The sequence below is a fragment of the Artemia sp. Qi Xiang Cuo genome, chromosome 15 (genome assembly GCF_049724085.1).
Source record: "Artemia sp. Qi Xiang Cuo chromosome 15, ASM4972408v1, whole genome shotgun sequence".
NCBI classification, from domain to species: domain Eukaryota; kingdom Metazoa; phylum Arthropoda; class Branchiopoda; order Anostraca; family Artemiidae; genus Artemia; species Artemia sp. Qi Xiang Cuo.
In genome coordinates this window covers 52222596-52238384 of record NC_142808.1, presented here as the reverse complement: position 1 = coordinate 52238384, position 15789 = coordinate 52222596, and the positions used below count along the sequence as shown (strand labels likewise).

At 34.8% G+C, this 15789-nt stretch overlaps 1 pseudogene across 1 annotated transcript in view; it reads left to right on the top strand.

The window, feature by feature from the left end:
• The first annotated feature begins 4341 nt into the window (after positions 1-4341).
• The window catches only part of LOC148943839 (uncharacterized), a 129428-nt pseudogene continuing 117980 nt past the window's right edge, over positions 4342-15789 (top strand). The window contains exons 1-3 of the transcript XR_016142958.1: positions 4342-4463; positions 6130-6288; positions 12064-12219. The product of XR_016142958.1 is annotated as an uncharacterized LOC148943839 (transcript). The remainder of the gene's footprint in view (positions 4464-6129; positions 6289-12063; positions 12220-15789) is intronic.

The following is a 15789-nucleotide window of genomic DNA, read 5'->3' as shown; positions in this document are numbered from 1 at the left end:
TCAAAATTTTGTCAATTTTCCCAGACTTGTTCTTAAGAGAAGTCCTTGTATTGGTAGTTTTATATATTTTTGTAAATAGAACTCAAGTGGGGGGGGGCAAATTTTTTTACATTTTTCTGGGGACTTTCAGTAGAATTTACACAACTGCTCCTTTCCCACTCTGCGCACATTCATTTATGTTCCTAGTAGTTTTTTTTTAATAAATATGTGGTATTTGTTCAGTATAGTTAAGTTTGATTATCTAATAGATGGCTTGCCAAAGATATTCTATGTTTTACATTAGAGGAAATGTTGTCCTCATGTTTATTGTAAATAATATTTTCACAACATGGATTTGTTAATGATTTTAATCAATTCTTGTGCTTAGATTTAAACTTAAGCCCTATTGAATCTGATGATAGTTTGAACTGAAATGGTCTGATTCTTATTTTTGTTGTGTTTTAAAATTGTGAGCTTGCCCCCAGACCATATTTTCTGTCACATTAAAGTGATTTTAAATATAAGATACTTTGGTGGGGGGACGAGGGTCTGAACTTGAAAAATTATTCTTATAATGTTATAAATATTCTTCCGTTTAATCAGTGATCCAAGACTGGCCTTTGTTCAAAAAAAGGTAGAGGGGGGCTCATATCCGCTGCAGTTGATTTGAGGGTGGATCCCTGGGTAATGGGGGGTGCTGATAACGAATATTGGAGTACACGGGTTTGTATGTGTGTAGAACCTGGTCATTTTAGTCTATAAAGTCAAATTTGGCCTACAACGACGTCATACTGCTCTTGATTTTTTTTTTTACATTGTGAAATAAACGTAAAACTTTATAAACTTGACATATTCTGAATCCTAAGAACAAGTACTTTCACTTGGTATTTTTATTTTTTCCCCACAACCTTTATTTTTTTAGTTAACCCCTACTTAATTTTGAAAACAAGGTTTTTTAATATAATTTTTCTTAGTTTTTTGGTTTTTCTGAAATTTTCGCCTGCATAAGTATTTTTTTTTATGCTTTATTTTAATTCTGCTCCTCATTATGAGTCAAGCAATGTGCCTCTTTTCCAAAATATCTTACATCTTGAGCTGATATTTATTTTTTTTTAGATAACGTAAAATCTTTCAGAAATTAGCACACAAGTACCATGTTTTTTTTAATTTTTTTTAGCTGTTAAAAAAAGTGAAAACGAATCAAACTGCTCATCTTTCAAACCGTCAGAATGTCCTTTACACGTTGTTAATAAAAACAAATTTGCGAATAGAATCTGCACGAATATGTAAGAGTTCTAACACGGAAATCCCCCCCCCCCTAAAAAAAACAGAAAAATTTCTGAATAGTGACTTTTTACTCGAAATATTTTCAACATAAACTTTTTTTTTTATCTCACCGATAAAATCATCTCAGCGATCTATCAAACGATAGATCGCTCTTTTCTGAATCATATCATTGATTTACGTTCTATACAACTAATATTTTTACCCAGGAAAAAACAAACAAACAGATGCCTCGTTCTGCAATTGTATTGCGCGGGTTCGGTTTCCACAGCAATAAAAAAAGCCAAGCAGATTACATATTAGGTTTTAGTTGCATAAAGTACTTAGCCATAAAAGGCTAATTTCTCCTATATATGCTAAAATCGTCAAGTTTTACATCAGTGCGAGCATGTGCACCCCGATATTCGTTTTAAGCACCATTGATTACCCTGAAATCCGTACTCCAATCAACTGCGGCTGTTGTTAGTCACCCCCTTTTCTTTTTTGAATGACAGCAAACCTTGGATCACTGACTATTGCATAACGTACTGAAAACTACGACATAAAAGGAAAATATTTTGGACATTTATCTGATCTAGCTGAAGGTAAGGATTCCGGTAACAACTATTTTAGGGGGTGTCAGTTGTCTTGCGTGATGTACACCATGTTGGTACAACTAGTTCTGAAGCATGTAAACAGATAGGATATGCGTTGGACAGTATTGCACCGCTTTTCTCGAAGTTCAACGTGTCCAGATCTGCCATAAGGAATCATAGTCTCTGGATCAACTATTTAGGTCTTTTCCGTACCGGAAACGACTATCTTTATGCTGAAAGAGCTGCGGACTGGGGGTCACACTTAAACGCCACAAAAGAGATGATTCTAATTTTCTTCACATCTGGAAACCATAAATACACCGCAGCTGCGCTTAACTACCTAGATGCTTCATTGACGAGGCAATAAAGCATCATGAAGATACCACTACGTTTACGAATCTGACAATAGAAGGCAGAAACTGGGTTATGGACTTGGTAGAGTTGTTCAGAAACCCATTCAAGACGACGAGAACAGAGCTGCACAACTTTTTGACAGGGGATACTTCAGAAGCCGTAGCAAATAGTTTGCTGAACTTCCGAGACATTGGCTTCGAACCCATGAGCTCGTATCTCGAAGGGATCTCCAGGAAAGTAAAAGTTGGCATAGTGTAAACTTTCGCCTCTGTTGCCAAAACAAAAAAGAAAAAGAAACAGCCACAAAAAAAGATTTTGGGGAAACTGAGCTGCTTAAACCAGCTCTGTGTCTTGCAAATTCAACACGAAATTAGTCCCTCTATGAGCTGCTGAAGTACGAGCTACAGCCATATCCAGCCTCACTTGCAGTATTATCAGCAAGTCGTAGGTAGAGGACACAGTTAATAAATGAAAATAATTAATAACTTATTAATTAATTAATAAGATTAAATAAATTTAAAAATTACATAATGATAATTAGCTAATAATAAAATTAAAATAACTAATAATATTTAAATAATAAATTTAATTTAATTAAAAGCGAATCATTAATTAATAAATTGAAAATATTTTTGTCAAAAGCTTCAGCCACGTACTGGTACAAAGTCAACAGCCTTGAACTGCGTTCTACAACAGTCTGGCTTGCAGTCATGGCCAAAAATGATTCCACATACGCTTTTTGAAGACTCCTCGATCTGGTTATATAGTTGATGTCATGAGTGTCAAAAAAGGTGTTATCGACCAGAACAAAATGAGACGCTAGCAAATTTTGGAATAAGAGTTTACAATGGGATTCATAGGAACATACACGAAGCCTGTCAGTCTAACCATTTGGTCGGTGACAGGTATGACGGTCTTAGTGACATTAGAACCCGTGATGACTACTCGTTCAACCTCAAAGAAGCATATGACTGTCGAGAAGGAACAGGAGATCCTAGAGGAAATCTAGCGCCAACTGATAACTCGTTTCTGCTACATTTGAGAAGGTGCATGTTCCAGTAAATAATTTGGGTCCAAAGCCACAAGTCCCGTATTGATTTACCTCAGGCTACCGATATGGGCTGGAGACTTGAAGATGATGAACTGAATCCAGACCTAGTTTCTGCGATGCCGCATGGGCTAGCATTGCTTTCGTTTTACAACTGTGACAAGACGAGGTGCCGCATGGGCTAACATCGCTTTCTTTTTACAACTCTGACAAGACGATGATAAAAAAATAAAGGTTGTGGGGAAAAACTAAAAATACAAGGTGAAAGTTCTCGTGCTTAGAATTCAGAATATGTCAAATTTATCCAGTTTTCAGTTTATTTTACCATGTAAAAAATCAAGAGCAGTATGACGTCGTTATATGCCAAATTTGACTTTATAGGCTAAAATGAACATGTTCTACACGTGTTTGAACTTGTGCACCCCAGTATTCGTTGACAGCACCCCCGCTTGCCCTAGAACTGACCCTCAAACCAACTGTGGTGAATGTGAGCCACCCCTTGACAGATAGCGGTCCTTGGATCACTGACTAATTAGAATAGGAAGGATAAATATTTCAGTTATCTGCTATAATATTTGAATGTTTCTGTCAAACAGGAATTGGGGTATCTATTTTCTTTCCTGTACATGTTTTCAAAATCAAATGGACACACAAGAAATGGAATCTGAAAGAAAATGAATTAAAGATGCAAAAAATGGAATTAGTTGACCAATTTAATTGTCTGACACAAACAGAAACTGGTAATAGCATTAAGAGGAAAAAGCAGCATTGCCGCCAAGTGTTTCGTGGCTTTTTTTTTACTCTAGATAATAAGCCAACTTATTAACCTCTTAACCACATAACCTGTGTAAGAATTTTAGGATTTTTTTTTCAACTCTATCCTGAGATTTTGTTTTGGCTATTTGCCAAAGATAGTTTGATTTCTGTCCTTATAAGGATTATTATTCATTCTCGTAGGATAATGTGTGGAAAAGGGGGAAGTAGTTGGGCTTGTTTTGTAAGCTTTTCTATTGAATTTGTTTGATGTCTCTTTTATTTATGCTTTCTTTCAGAAGTTGAAGAGGCTTTACCAAGTGACCATGAGGAGCTTTTTGACTTTCAAACCCATGTTTTGTTTCCTAAAAGGGAAGATGTTCCTATGGGTACTTTTTGCTGCTTTTCAGGACCATGTAAACTTGAACTTGACACCCAGGAACTGAGCTCCATATGTTTTGACAATGAAGGTACATCTCAAGTATTTGGTTTTTATATATTCAAATATTTTGGGTAATATTTTATTGGAAAAAACTAGAAGAAATTAGAATTTGCTAATTATTCATCATATTAAGATTTGAAATTGTTGAAGCCGAAACCAGGTGAAAAAAAAAAAAAAACTTAAAATTATGCAATGTATTCTGAACAACAATTGCTGCAAATTATGGAATTTAGAAATTTCTGAATACAAAATTTGCTAATTTTTTCAAAGAATTGGTTTCATTTCTAAAATAAAATATTGAACATTAGTGTCGTTTGTACTTTATTCGTAAATAGTAAGTATTGTTGTGTAAATATTTTTTAATTTTAAATTATTGTGTTTATTTTATAACTTTTCTTTTTTTTATATATTTTTGTAAATACATCAGAAAATGTATTATTATTATTATTATTATTACTTAAGGTTTATGTTAAGATTCAGTTTGCCTTCTGAATTGTGGAAAACTCTTCAAAACAATTTAAGTATTAAACACAAAACAATTAAGTTAGTGTCAAATATTCCCCTATTAAGTAGACCTCTGTTTCAAAAAGGAAAGACAGAATTGTTACACGAATCAGTACTGTATTTATGGTATTAGCAAATCATTAAAGGGATCTTGCTATCATAGGTAAAAACTTCCATAAACAACTCAAGCAAAAGCCAGTTTAAACAAAAGTTGAAATGGTAAGATATTCATTATAAATGTTCAGTTACAAAAAAATGTCCAATATTTATAGGAGTAAGTCATATAAGAAGATTTTTTTCTTGAGTAATACGTTAAAAATTTTTCCGTTATCTCAAAATATTATTATTATTAAAAAAAAAAATGGTGAAAAAAAAAAAAAAATAAAACTACTTAAAGCAAGGACATTCCTACTTAAAGCAAGGAATGAGGAAGAATGGGTCCAGAGCAATCCCCCTCCTGAAAAAATTCAGAAACTGGGTTGGATATTTACTTTTTTCGGTTCTACTTATTCCCCCAAGTTACCTTCTCTTGCCTTCCCCCTAAGGTCCAGACCAATTTGCGCCTATACTCTACATGCACTAGCATACAAGTGTAGCACAAATTGAGCTGCAGCACTTTTGTGGGAGGAACTTTCCACGGAGGAGTTTACTGTGAGGGGAGGAAATTGTTCATAGAGGGTGAGCCAGATTTACCGGTTTTATTTGAAAAACGATCAGAAATTAATTAAAAAAAAAGAAGTTTTTTCAAGTGAAAAAACGGTTAACGATGTAATACTTCTGAAGTAAACTTCTGAGGTATACTTCTGAAGTATATTAAGACTACGAATGATCTGAAGGTATTTTCCATTGTTAGTCTTAGCTACTAAAACGTATAGCTTTTGCGTTAGTTAGCTAAAGACACTGGAATAATTTTGGACTTACAAAAACATATTCAAAGCTTTATGCCGCATACTTAACAACATTCTGCGCTTCAAATTCCGCACTATATTCAATGCTCAATTTAATCTCTGAATAAAGTTCTAGTTTTTGAAAATTCTATTTATCAAATTATCACACTTGATTTTGTTCAGAATTTGTAATTAGTGTAATTTTTCACATTTGTTGTCTGTTTTTTATGTGTTGGTACTGATTATTGAGAATGTTTATCATACTTTGATAATTTTCTATCTCTTTTTTTGTTTTTGTTATAGAAGCTGCATATGCTTCACCAGACAATGTCGATACGATTCTAGAAACTTCTAATTCTTCTCCATCACATGAGAATCAACAGCAACCTTTGAGTATTGCATCCAGGATATCCAATTTAACATCTGTGTTGAACTCCCAGGATATGGATTGTAATGATGAAGGTACATTTGAAAATAATAGCGCTGTAATATTAGTTTGAAAAAGGAAATTCCCCATTTCGCGTATCCCCCAACCCAACTAAAGTACTCATCTTCCACTATCCCACATACTCCGCTGAAGTATCGGTTTACTATATAGCATATTGATCCATCCAATTTTCCAAAATTCAGCCAAATTTCAAGAAAGAAGATACCAGTAGCAGCCAAGGCCACATATAGAGAATGCATCTCCAAAACTGCGGTCCTACATGCTGTGAGTCACATAGACCTACCTGGAGCTCATAGCATCAATTTACTTTCATCCCAGGGTATCAGAGGCTCTGGCATATGTTTTTGCATTATTTTATTATTATTATTATTATTATTATTATAAATAAGTTTATTATTATTATCATAGTTTTTTTTATATTATTATTATAAATAAGTGTATTTTAAAGCCAAATATACGGCCATGAACACAGTAAAATACCATAAATGAAAGGTACAAATAACATAAACTTTGATCAGCAATCATCATAAAACACATAAATGAAACACTACATTAACCTAATAATAGCAATTAATACTTGTGAAAACGGTTATTGAAAAGCAGCGTATTAGCCTATCGTATTAGCCTATCGTTTGCACTTGGAGACTATTCCGTACATTCTAGACTTTTTCACGGGGCCAGGGCATCAGAGGCTTTGGCATATGTTTTTGCATTATATTATTATGGACGTTATACAATCATTTATCACGTTATACTATTTATTCAACTTTGTTGTAAATTCCATGTTCACAAAAAAATCCAAAAAAATTAAAAAGCATTATTCCTATCCATTTCTAAAATAGTCATGTTTAAGGCATCGAAAGTTGGTCATTCATTAAACTCAGAAAAGAATCCTCTTCTGACGGCAACCTTGCTTTTTACACGACTGACTAGTGGATGCTGTTGGGCTTCGAAAGGGTAATCAAAGTAAGAGGTACAATTTCAATATTTCGTTTATTTGTAATCAGTAAATATAAAACTCAAAAAATTAAATTTTAGCAGATGTATTTCCCTAAGAAACTAAAAGTGATTGTAATGCCAAGATAAAAGAAAATAGAAACAGAACTGAAGTTACTTTAGAGAATATTTTAAGTATATTATTTGTTAAGTTTGAAAATCCTTGAGACGTTATTTTTATTGTTGTGTTTTAGTATGTGCAATGCAAAATAAAAAATCACCGCGCAAAAAAAAATGTCTCCAGCTAAGTAAAAATGATACTCTGGCCTTTTGGAGGCTTTTGAGATGCATGTATTTACCATTTGTGTTTGGTCTCCTGCTTCGCTATAAGGTACGGTATAGCTGAGCTTGGTTGATCCCATAATGAAGACTTTAACCAAACCATAACTAAATAAAATTCTAAATACTTATCCAAAATTTTCTGGAGAATCTCATCTTTTAAGTGACAAACTTCGATGTTTTACACCCTTTTCATTAATCTTATATCTACTTTCATCCCAATCTGATGCTCTTTAACTTTCTTAGTAAACTTACCTTTAAAAACAAATTTGTCAAGAAATCGCAAAATTTGATTAATTACATGGAAAAGTCAAGATTACTTGCTTAAACGAAGATCCTCCTATGCCTGGAAGTGCATAGGACAGCGACGGTTGACCTCCAACTTGACCGATCCTGTGCCAAAGACCAAAGTTCGTTCAGAGTGGTCCAGAATCTCGTCGCCTCTTTCTCTAGGGATCGACCAAGAGTGCTGCATTGTCTTCCACTCTTTCGAATGCCGGATGGGGTCCAACGCCATAAATTGTGTGAGAGGCGTCCTTGGCTCATACGGGTCAGGTGCCCCCAGTACTTCCATCTTCTCATTTTGATATTATCAGTCACCTGTGGTTTGTCGGTATCAGTCCTTATCGGGGTGTTTGTTATTGTATCGGTCCAATGTACCGTAAGGTTTATACGCAGGCAATTATTCTCGAAGCAAAAGAGTCTTATCTCAGCATTTTTTGAAAGGCTTCAGAAATAGCATCCATATAAAAGTACAGGGAGTACATTACTCCTAAACAATCGCAATTTCAAGTTCTGAAAGTAGTTTCTACAACTCCAAATATTCTTCAGCTGAGAAAGTGCTCCACCTGCATATGCTATGCGTAGTAAGACTTCTCTATCACAATTCCCATCATCTGTAATTGTACTACCGATGTACTTAAATTCTCTGATTTCTTCTATATCCGTGCCTTCGTTTGGAATGCCAGCCGCAATTGTCGTCAAAGCTCCGTTTGACATACTTTTAGTTTTATCAACATTAATCTTCAGGCCCATGGGGGTAGCTTTCGCTGCTAGTTCATTTAGATTATGTTGAATGTCCTCTTGGCAGTGAGCTGCGAATGTGATATCGTCAGCAAAATTGCAGTCGTGTTTTTGACGCTTAGGGCTTAGTTGTATGCCTCCTCTAAAGTGGCAAGCTCGAAGCACAAAATTTATAAGTATTGCGAATAATATTGGAGATACTAAACATCCTTGACGTACACCGGACTCGTAAGGGAACCACTCTGACAGCCCATTCTCCGTCTGGACTGCACAAATTTGTGTAGCATACAGGGCTTTAATCATATTCACAATTTTCAGAGACATTCCATACCCTAGGAGAATTTTCCACATTGCCTCTCGGAGCACAGAGTCAAATGCTTTCAAGAAGTCTTTAAACATTAAAATAATGTGCACTTGCCATTCGTTTGATTCCTGCAGTAGAACACGTAAGATAAATATCAGGTGGCAGCAAGAAGGATTTGGGCGGAAACCATGTTGCTCATCCCTTAAAATTAAGTCCACTTGAGTCTGAACTCTGAGTATAATCTGACATAGAACTTAACTTCCGAGTGTCTGGAGTGTGATACCTCTCCAGTTATAGCATGATGTTTTTTGACCTTTCTTGAAGAGTTTTGCGATAATGCTTTTATTCCAGTCATGAGGGGGAGCCTCGTCGTCCAACACCCTACGAAGAAGCTTAAATAGTGGGCCGCCGAGAGCTTTTTTCCCATGCTTCAACAGCTCCGGAGGGACTCCATCACATCCAGCTGCTTTCCAATTTTTTGGTGACTTAAGGGCTATTATAGCTTCCTGAAAGAGGATGGGACCCGAATAGATATCCAAATTAAATAGGGACATGTCAGGGACCAACAGTGGCTCTTTGGGTATGAGCTAGCTCAGAACATCCAAGAAATATTCACTCCAACGGTTCGGGACATCTACCTGATTGGTAAGCAGCTGCCCAATTTTATCCTCTATGAAGGGACAAGGGTTTGTTTGCGCGCCCGAAAGCTTCTTAGTAAGTATATAGACTATCACCCCAACTGGCTGCTCTTTCTGCCTCAGCTGCTATGTTCTCAGCAAATCTTCTCTTGTCATTCCTGGCAGACGTTTTCACTCGCTTACGGAAACATTTATACAGCCTTTTTAAACTATCACAGTATTGTCTATCGCTAGGCTGACTAGATGAATTACTAGGTGAGTATTTATCAACAAGATTTTCAGATTTGTTCTTTTCTGAATCAGCTGCCAAGTTTCTTCACTAATCCACTCTTCCTTCTTTCGTTTCTTATATCCAAGAACTTCCACTACAGCACCTTTTAGGCACTCCGATAGTGATTTACAAAGAGAATCTGAACTTGTTTCGTTGGAGTCATCGCGGCTCAGAGCTGCGAGCATATTTTTTAGTGCAAGATTATATTTTTCACGAATAGTCTTATCACGGAACTTATGGATATCATATTTCTTAACTGTAACTGGCACTTTCTTCGCCATCTTCAATTTAATTTTGTACTTGGTTGTAATTAGCTGATGGTCAGAGAAACAATTGGCTCTGGGGTAAGCTCTGACATCCTCAAGGGACCTTCTTCTGCGCGTGCTGACAAGCATATGCTCGATCTGGTTTCGATTGGTGCCATAAGGTGAATTCCGCGTGTATTTATGGATAGTCTTATGGGGGTACCATGTACCACCTGCAATCATGTCATTAGTGGCACAATAATCAATCAGTCTCAGGCCATTTTCACTGATTTCACCAAATACATGAGAACCGATCAGCGTTGGTGCATAATCCTGGTTGCAGCCCACTTTTTCGTTAAAATCACCACAAACAACAAATATATCGTGGCTATGAACTTTATTTGTGACAGCACTAAGCGACTGATAGAAAGTGTCTTAGTCAGAGTAGCTTGATTCATTTGTTGGAGCATACACTGCTATAAACGTCATTTTTGCCTGGGTAGTCGCAAAACGCGCTCTCAGGATACGATCGTTGATTGATTCGTTGATTTAATACGCTCTTTTCCAGAATAAAGCACATGATAATCCTCGCACTCAAGAGTTCCTTGCTGTGAAATTCGTGTCTCAGATAGTGAAGTCACATCTATTCGATACTTATCAAGAATTCTCATCACATTATTTATCTGACCCGGCTGAGTATCTGAGTTAATCATTCTAATATCCCAAAATCCAATTCGGAAAGCATATTTCGTAGTCAAAAATCGTATCCGAGGGCGTTCAGGGATCAGTATCTCAAGATCAGTCGAAATTCTGAGGTCATTTGTCGTTGATTCAGTAATAATTGTTTTTTAAATAGTCTAATTGACTATTTATATTCTAAATTATATATAGTCTAATTTTTGTTTTTTTTAAGGGAGTTTAAAAAAAAGAAAAAAACGAAGTCTAATTGAAGGGCAATACTACTTTTATTTCGATTATGAAATATCCAATAAGTAGTGCAAAGCAAGAATTATAACTAAATAAACGAAAAATATTTTTTTCAAACTAACAAAAGCCATACACACAGCCAATACATACAAAAAGTCTATTTTGTTCCCATTTGAAAATTAGTACATCCGTTTAAAGTCCTTTCTGAGCAGTATATCAAGAAGAATAGAATCATTGCTGCAGCCTAGTAAAGAGCATATCAGCGAACCTTGAAAGCACTTGATAGCACGTGAAGATTGTTAAAAATAGAAGAAATCCTGATGTTGATAGCTTGGCGATGTTTTGATTCCTGCGTTCACCAGATCAACCCCCTTTCCCCCAAAAATAAGTTGTTGCAAGCGTATGTTTTACCCCACTCTGGTATCTAAGTAGACCCATGCTAGAAAAAAAGAAAAAAAAATCACCAAGAGACAAGTGGCAAAGGATCTTGTTTAAATAGAAAAAGAACGTAACCTCTTATATGATATAAATGCGTGAGATTTGAGTGCAACGGTACCTTCGCCACTATGAATATGGTTGTTTTTAATAGTTTTGAAACATCTCAGTAAAGGTTTTCAAGAGCACCTCAGAAACTACAGAGTAGCAATAACTAAATTATAAACTCAAAAGATGCTTGTGAAAGTATAGAGCTTTACAACCTTTTTTTTATCAGCCAAAGGCAGAAGCGCTCTAAATTTGCAACTATGCCTTTTTTAGTCCCCAAAGGTTAGTTCTCAGTATAAATAGGTTAGCTATAGTCATTTATGTTTCCGAAAATTAATCTATCATTTGGACATGGAACTTTGTGAATAAATTGCTAAATCATGAAATTGGATTTCTATTAATCAAATTACCTTTTATTAACTATCACACTATTATCACGGTTCCATCAAATTATAACGCTTAAATTTTTTTAGGTCTGATGTTTAGTGTCATTTTTCACTCTTGTAGTCTGTTTTTTTTTATCTTGCGAGGGTTCATTATTTATTGGTAAACTAACGAGAATATTTAATGCTACTTTTATTATTTTCTGTGTCTTTGTTTATTTCTTATTTTTGTTGTTGAAGCTGGAGATACTTCATCAATTGAAGCTGAAATGATCAGAGAAACTTCTGTTTCTACTCTATCATCTGAGCATCAACAGCTAGCTGTGGATGCTGCATCCAGAATAACCAATTTAACATCTGATTCGGACTTCCAAAATCTGGACAACAATGACGAAGGTATATTTGAAACTTGTAGTGTTGTGAACTTAGTTTGAAAAAGGAAATATTTTGTCAAACATAAAAGTTTTTGTAAATTTTACAAGCATAATATCAACAGTATATCAAGCGAAATAAACAACATAATAAAATTCAAATTCAAGCATTTTATTAACCTCCAATATTGAAGAGTATAAATAAAAAAAATGGACAAACTGACCATATAAATATAAACAACAAACAAATTTAAATACAGGTCAATATACACAAACCTGATTTTACTAATAATATTTAATTACTTTTCAATGATAACATCGTAAATTTTAACATAAACAAGGAGGAAATATAAAAAAATGGGATTTATTGGAAATAATAAAAATAATACCAACCGGCTAAAGAAAGTAAATATTCTACTTTCAAAAATTTAAATAATTCCAAAGTCGGGCTATGGGAAATCGATTGCCATAACGAATTAAATTTTTTTGCTTCTTATTCATTATCACAATGGTATTGTTCATACAATATTGTTTTATCACTGATGACGTAGAATGAAATTTTGAATCAAAATAAAAATTTTCCAAAATAAAAAAAATGGTTTTAATATCTGAACGATTAGAAGAACAAAAAATACGGTAACTATTCTAAATCAAGAAGAACTTGAGGTAGAGCTACAGATATAAATAATAAGTTAATGACTTTCTAGTCAAAATATCCTGGAGTAAAATTACCTTACCAAAACTTGCAGAGGTGCAAGAAGGGATGAATTTTATTGTATTTTTTTGACAAAGGGATAGCAAAGGACCATAAGGAATATCTAAACAAAGGAAAGAGCATTACATAAAAATGTTTTTAAAGTGTCACATCACATTTGTCGTGTTTTTAAAGTGTTAGTATTACTAAAAGTCTTTGGCAAACTAAGTTTGCATATCAAATGATTTGGTAGCACATCAAAATAACTCAAATGATAAGCACAAAAAAATTGTGAGACATTTTTCCTTGTGAGGCTCTTATCATTAAAAGTAACTAAATTTCCCTCTTAAGTAACAAAAAACTTAAGAGTTTTTATTTAGGTACCAAAGTGGACATTTATATTAGATTTAGGCCAAAATGGAAGCTGACTCAGAGCAATAGTTTTATTTACATTCAGCAGAACAATAATATTTTATTGTTTAAACATTCTTTTGAAAATTCTAATATAAAAGATCCCGAAGCCCATCTAAAATGATGTCAAATTTAAATTAAAAGTATCTCATTGAATTTGACATCATTGCCCGCCTCCTCTCCTTCTGCATTTCTGCATTGGTTGTGTAGATCGTAGCCCATGGGTTGTTAAAAGTTTTTTTCCTCTGCAAGTTTTGTTTGTTAATGTCGACATTCATGATATCATTTGATAGTTGAGAGTCAGTTTTAGCCATTCATCCAAGCATATTTTTAAAATTTACTTAGAATTTTTCATAGTGAAAAACACATTGAAAATAGGAAAAATAGGTACAATTTTCAATTTATAAGCAAGTTTAAATTGTTCTCTGTTGAAAATTATGAGTAATTTTGTATTTCTGACTCGATGAATCCACAGATTTGAAAAAAAATGAATCCCGCTATGCAAGTGTCTTGTTCACTTTATGCATGTAAGATCTGAAGGAATTGTCACAGTATTATATCTTTGAAGGGGAATATAAACCCTAGACCCAACGGAGTGATGAAAATCTAATGCTTAGTCTATTTCTCTGTCTATTTTTTTTATATAAACTTATCTATGGTAGCGCCAAAATAAAGTGCAATGTGTCAACAGAAAATGGTGTCACTTATTATGTTTTCTATTGTCAACATTCTCTCGTGCTCTCTCAGATTTTTTGTAAAAGATCAGATGCAAGTAAAATTGCTGATTATTCTTTTCCAGAGTTAAATACTACTACTAACAACTCACTGAAGCACCAAAACGCGTGAGGCCAGCACAGTTACGCGCCTTCGTCCTCTATCCCAATTCATTCTAAGCCTACCTCTTTGCACCCTCCCAGGACGTTCCCATTTCCCTTAAATCTTTCTTTATGAGGTCCTTTCACCCCAGCCGTGGACGAGCTGCTTTCCGTTTAACCCTAGACAGTTGACCTAAAAGGACAATCTCTGACAATTGGTCATCCTTCATCTACAGATCGTGCCCTAGCCATCTCAACCTTTCTCTCAATTAGAGCCCTAGGAAGCAAGATTGAACCAAATTTTCGCACAGCCTATCGTTTGAAATATAGTCAGTCTGTCGGGTACCCAAAACAATCCATAGGCAATTTCTCTGGAAAATATCTAGCAAATTTTCCTCCGTTTTTCGGAGCGCCCATGCTTCAGAACCGTATTTGACCTAGCTAGGGGCTTGGGGCCTTCTTCCTCCTCCACCTATATTTTCGGCCCTCGGGAAAGGGTGCCCCAGTTTCTATTATGGACGCCTAGGGTGCGTTTTTTGTGCGTTTGTTCCTAAGAAAAGGATTGAAATTATTAAAAAAAAATTGGGAATACAAAAGAAACTTGTAAGTTGGGCTTAGTGCCAAAAGCCTGTAAATATTTGTACAATTTTGATATTTTGGTTTATTTATTATTTAAGGTGGAAGTCAATTCTGATGTTCCGGGAAAGAAATAAATTAGCTATAGAACAATTTTAATAAAGAATCATGACACCTTACTAGCAAACGGCAGTTAAGAAGCAAAGAATAGGTTAAACAATAAATAACCATAAAAGTGTGCGAGATTTCAGTTTTAATTATTAAAATTTTATGCGTTGTCAAATTTGGTTAAGTAATTTTGCTTATTTATTTTCACAGTTTAAGGTGACAACACTGGCGAAAATGTGGTACTCACCGGAAAACTTCATAATTTTGAACCAACCAAAATAAAAATATTAAAAAATGAGGTTTCAGTTACGAATATACCTAAAATGGGACTAAGGGCCTAATTTTAATTTTATTCTGCCGTCCATGGTACTTTAAATCAATCAAAGAATTGAGTGTGTTGAAACTTCCCAGTTTCAGGGACAATAGTGTTGTGTTAAGGCCAAATCGTTCCAAAACAGTCACATAGTTCATACAAAAATAAACGGTTAATATAGATAGCCTACCGATTTCAAAGCTACTTTTGACTAAGTTGATTCACTTTATGTTTGATAAAGTATGTCACAGAGACGTAGAGTTGCGCAAGACCTATCATAGAGGAGGGCCTTTGGGCCACTATGTAAGTGAGGGGGAGGGTGGCTGATTCTTCGAAAAGAGCATTTTTGTGCCCAAGTTTTCCAACTCTCCGTGAGCCTTCAGATAAATAGAAGCTTTTTCTGGTAGAGGATGTATAGATTAATCCCTGAGCTCCATTCATTTGGACGAAGCCTGATTATGAGTGCTACGGGGAAAAAATATTTTTTTGCAACATAAAATATTGTGTTAACCAATGTAAAATTGTGTTGACCAAGATGATAGTTTTTGTAAATATCCCTTCTGGTCTTCAGATTAACGTACTATTCAGGCTTAATTATTCGTTAACTGAACTTTGTTGATATGGGCATAAGTAAACTCCACCTTGATGTACTTAAGTTCGAACTCATAGTTTTGTTTT